Here is a 5634-nt window from a genome sequence, read left to right on the forward strand (position 1 = left end):
AAGACCAATAAAAACAAAGGATTTATAGAAATGTTGGCCAACTGAAAAGTATGAACATGAAAAGTATGAGCATGTACAGCACTCAGTATTTAGTTGGGCCTCCTTTGGCCTGTATTACTGCAGCAATGCGGCGTGGCATGGAGTCGATCAGTCTGTGGCACTGCTCAGGTGTTATGATAGCCCAGGTTGCTCTAATAGTGGCTTTTAGCTCTTCTGAATTGTTGGGTCTGGTGTATTGCATCTTCTTCTTCACAATACCCCATAGATTTTCTATGGGGTTAAGGTCAGGAGAGTTTGCTGGCCAATTAAGAACAGGGATACCATGGTCCTTCAACCAGGTACTGGTAGCTTTGGCACTGTGTGCAGGTGCCAAGTCCTGTTGGAAAATGAAATCTGCATCTCCAAAAAGTTGGTCAGCTGCAGGAAGCATGAAGTGCTCTAAAACTTCCTGGTATGTGGCTGCGTTGACCCTGGACCTCAGAAAACACAATGGACCAACACCAGCAGATGACATGGCACCCCAAACCATCACTGACTGTGGAAACTTTACACTGGACTTCAAGCAACGTGGATGAAGTGCCTCTCTTCTTTTCCTCCAGACTCTGGGACCTTGATTTCCAAAGGAAATGCAAAATTTACTTTCATCAGAGAACATGACTTTGGACCACTCACCAGCAGTCCAGTCCTGTTTCTCTTTAGCCCAGGCAAGACGCTTCTGACGCTGTCTGTGGTTCAAGAGTGGCTTGACACAAGGAATGAGACAGCAGAAACCCATGTCTTTCATACGTCTGTGTGTGGTGGTTCTTGAAGCACTCACTCCAGCTGCAGTCCACTCTTTGTGAATCTCCCCCACATTTTTGAATGGGTTTTGTTTCACAATCCTCTCCAGGGTGCGGTTATCTCTCTTGCTTGTACACTTTTTTCGACCACATCTTTTCCTTCCCTTCGCCTCTCTATTAATGTGCTTGGACACTGAGCTCTGTGAACAGCCAGCCTCTTTAGCGATGACCTTTTGTGTCTTGCCCTCCTTGTGCAAGGTGTCGATGGTCGTCTTTTGGACAACTGTCAAGTCAGCAGTCTTCCCCATGATTGTGTAGCCTATAGAACTAGACTGAAAGACCATTTAAAGGCTTTTGCAGGTGGTTTGAGTTAATTAGCTGATTAGAGTGTGGCACCAGGGGCCATCAATTTTGAACCTTTTCACAATATTCTAATTTTCTGATATGATGAATTTGAGATTTTCATTTGTTGTCATTTGTAATCATCAAAATTAAACAAAATAAACATCTGAAATATATGAGTTTGTATGTAATGTATGAATATAATATACAAGTTTCACTTTTTAAATGGAATTACTGAAATCAATCTACTTTTTCATGATATTCTAATTTTATGACCAGCACCTGTACATATCAGCAGAGTCGCTGTTTGTGCTCCTCAGTGAGAGTACCTGGGAATAGAAACTGCTCCTGTTTTAGCAGAAAAAGGCTGCGTAGCAGCGCCATGAGCTTAAGAATCTAACAGTTTATGTCCAGGATGTGTGAGATCAGCAGAGATGCCAGTTTCACAGCCCAGCACAAAAACAGGAGCAATGTTGTTCCTGTTCATAGTTAAAAAGAATGAGCTCAAAGTTCAGTTCACACAGATGAAAATGAACTAGTTCACGGTCATAGTTCACTATTTAAAAAAGTTCACAAGCCTATAAATGAACTAGAACAGGTTTATTTGGTAAATGAAGCCACAATCCTCCACTATAGCACATCGTATTTCCTCCTTTAAATGTGTGATCATAATGCGGTAGTAGCCATTTAAAACTTGATGGATCCATAACTGGTCCCCTAAGATTCCTTTTTTAAACATCAATCTTTCTACTAAAATATTATTTGTGGACATTAAGATCTAAAGAGAAGCATCATCTCCTGGTCAGACCCTGTAATTCAGTGAAAGGTGGAGTCAGAGTAAAATAATATGCACGTCCAGGAGAAGGAGGAGGTGACTACCTCCATTTTGAATGGCTGTTACTGTATATAGAAAGAAATGGAAAATACTGGATGCAGTCAAGGTCTACTGGATGTACAGCGATAACCTGACTCCGCCAGATGGATTTGCTCCGCATATCCATCTGGAAACCTTCCGTTGAAGTAATTTTGGGAAGGGGCGAAAATACTGGTTAGCTGATTGGCCTATGTTGGTGATAGACGGGCCAAATAAACCAATCACATCAACGAAGCATATGACGTACTAACAGAGCGACGACGAAAACACAACCACAAGCCAGGCTACTCTTGCCGAAACCATTCGGGAGAAAAGCAAAAACATCTTTTCCTCTGAGAAAAGCCTCCAGAGCAGTGTTTTGCTCTTCTTTCAGTGAAGAAATACTCTGTAATTCCGATAAAACTTGCTCGATAGCCACGCTAACGCTAGTTTCATCGGCTGAAGCCGCCATGTTCTTTAGACTGAACTGTCGCGCTTCTCGTTGCGTCACACCTCAACCCGCCTCAAAGCCAACGCTGATTGGACGTTCGTTTGGTGAACTGCTCCAAATTTTCTTTAACGGAGAGTCTCCAGACTGATCTGCGAGTGAAACCTTGAAAGCTCGCGAGATCAGGATGGTCCCACGAGGCTACCTCTACAGGCCTTCATGCACAGAAATTTTATCAAGCTGATTATAATGCCTGTAGCTGAGCACACAGCCTATATACAGACTTAGGATAATGGGAGATAGGGCATCTAGTGCTGCTGCCCAACATCTGAGGAATGTCCTCCCTGACACCTTAAGGGCACATCAATCCACTGAGTGTTTTAAAAAAAGGCCTTAAAACATTTCTTTTTAGCAAAGCTCTTGGTCCCCTTCTATGGAAGAGGATTATTTCAATTTAGTATTGGAAAAAAGTCAGAATTCTGACTTTAATCTCAGAACTCTGACAGCTAACACACTTGTTAGCATCAAGCCATAGCCATGTCTGTTTTAGAGACTAGCTCTCTTGTTTTAATGACCTTCTGCTCCTCCATTAATGAGGGGACCCCTCGGACACGTAAAAAGTTGCCTAATTCCGTCATTTTCCACCAATGTGTAACTGGCCACCTCAAACAACTCACATCTTTGTCAGTGGAGCTGAGTGCTCCACATCTCTTCCTTCATGGTGCCCATCTACATTAAAATCCAAAATTCTGAGATTAAAGTCAGAATTCTGAGAAAAAAGTCAGAATTCTTACCTTTTTCCAATACTAAATTGAAATAAAATTTTAAAATTATTAAACTTTTTTTTTTTCAGTGGCCCTATTCCTCTTCCGTACCCTTTAGATGTTTTTTCATGCATTTTTTCCCCTCTTTTTACCTGTAGCACTTGGAGATGTTTTGATGGAGAGTGCAGTATAAACTAAATGTTTTATTATTATTATTATTATTATTATTATTATTATTATTATTATTATTATTATATTGACATATAAGTGAGAGTGAGTCAGAAAAATACTAAAATATTACAGATGGTGCCAGAATGTACCAATATGGCTGATTCAGAAGACTGTTTTTTTTTTTTTTTTTTATTAAATCTCCTTAAAAATCCTTCCACAAAAAAAGAAAATTAAAAACAATCCACTGGACTTTGTTTCCAAATTTGAAGACGTTTCGCTTCCCATCCAAAAAGCTTTTTCAATTCAAAAAGGTGAATGGAAAGTGAAAAAAACCTTTAAACCTGGAAACTAAGTCCAGTGGAAGGATTTAAATTTTCTTTTTTTGGAATGAGTATGACCTGGACGACTCAAAAATATTTATACTTCACTGATTTTGCATTCAATCTGGTGCAGCAACTGGTCAGGTTCTAAATTATATTTTCAATTTGGTTGCAACTGCATACTTTCAAAGAACTTTATCACAATTTTATTTTTTTTTTTTTTACATTTTCCGCTGTGTTTCATATCCAACAATATCAGGTTTTAGATGCCTGTATTATTCCCCTGGAGTCTTGCTTGGATTTTTGCACCAGAACTATTCCACTAAAGCTCGTACTTCCTTATTGAATTCATCTTGTACAGCTCATCTAACATCAAACATATTTTCAAATTATTATTATTTTTTTTACTAAAATTGTTTTATTTATAATTAGAGTTTTTTTTAATGTTCAATTGTTTATTTTTCCTCATTTCCGTTTTCAGATTGACTATAATTAATTGTCTTCTTTATAAATTGCGTTCTCTAGATCACATTTTTATCATTTCTGGGGGCGGGCTTACCTCAGGACTTAAGAGTCAAGATGTATTTTTATTGGTCTATATGGATTCTGACAGCAATCTAGTATTGGTTACTTTATGTATCAAGGGTTTTAGAATTTATTCTTAAAAAAAAAAACAATTTGTGAAGCTGATCTAAAAAAAATTGAATTTAAAGGTAAAATTTGAAGGATAAATAAATAAAAGCTGAGAAAAGAGCAAAGTTAACCTCTAAACCTGTTTTTTTTTTTCTTTTTATTAAAACATGTATCAAAGTTTCATTGTAATTTAGTGATTTTTGGCTTGCAAAAAAAATGTAACAATATTAACTCCTTTTTCTAAAAATAAGATTAATATGAGCTTTTCTGAATTTGCGTATTTAGATAAAGTGAAATAGTTATAAATGAACATTGTCAGATCTTCTTTTAGGTTGCGGTACATGGTGTTATTTTTGAGTTTTTTTGTATGCAGATGGTGAGTTTTTCTAAATTAAGAAGTTTACAAATACAGGAGAACGGATTATTTTTTCCTCTGCTTTTTTTTTTTTTTTCTCCTTTTCATGGTTATTGGAGTTGGAGGAGGTTCTTATAACGAACAGTCTTCTGATGAGCGGTTTTATACCAGCACCGCTGACCGTTTCCAAGTGTCATCTGGATCCAGAGGAGAGGCACACATATTTGCATTTTTCTAAGCCAAAACAAGGCTTTGTGTTTGGTCCACCCTGTTAAGCTTTAAACTATTTCTGACATTTTGAATTGAAAAAGCTTCCTGGATGGGAAGCGAAACGTCTTCAAAATTGGAAACAAAGTCCAGTGTATTTTTTGTTTTGTTTTTTTTTTTAGCTTTTTTGGAATACAAATCTTACACTTGTTCTTATATTTATACTTTTCAGGATAAGTACACTCCACTGTGCTGTTCTTAAATGTATAAAATACAGTTTATAGAAAATTAAACTAAATATGAGATAACTATGTATACTGGTATCGTGGGATTTTGCAGAAACTAACAGAGGGTAATTCTGCTTAGGGCCTCAATACAGTATTGCTCTCTGCCACTTTAAACTGCAAAGGCTGATTTGTTTGTTGTATAATCTTTTGGCTTCTCTAAGGTTTAGATCACCTTGCTTAATAACCAATAAGGGAAGCTGTGTTGTGCAAGATGTGAAACGGCCTGCAGTGAGTGTTTTTCCTGTTGAAGCTCGGTCACTGACAGCAGCAGGGCCCCCACAGGGGCCTCTCTGGGGAAAGGTTAAAGGAATAAAGTCTAGAGAAGAGCTGCATTCACATCCAAACAGGGAGATTTTCTTTCTTTAAGTAGATTTTTTTTCTCTACATTTGCATGAAACTAATTAAGATTTGCACATTATACTGAAATCAGGTGTTAATCATTTATTTATTTTCACTGATAAAATGATTCAGGTCT

This window comes from Cyprinodon tularosa, unplaced genomic scaffold, assembly GCF_016077235.1.
Source record: "Cyprinodon tularosa strain WSP-4 unplaced genomic scaffold, ASM1607723v1 ctg545, whole genome shotgun sequence".
NCBI lineage: Eukaryota > Metazoa > Chordata > Actinopteri > Cyprinodontiformes > Cyprinodontidae > Cyprinodon > Cyprinodon tularosa.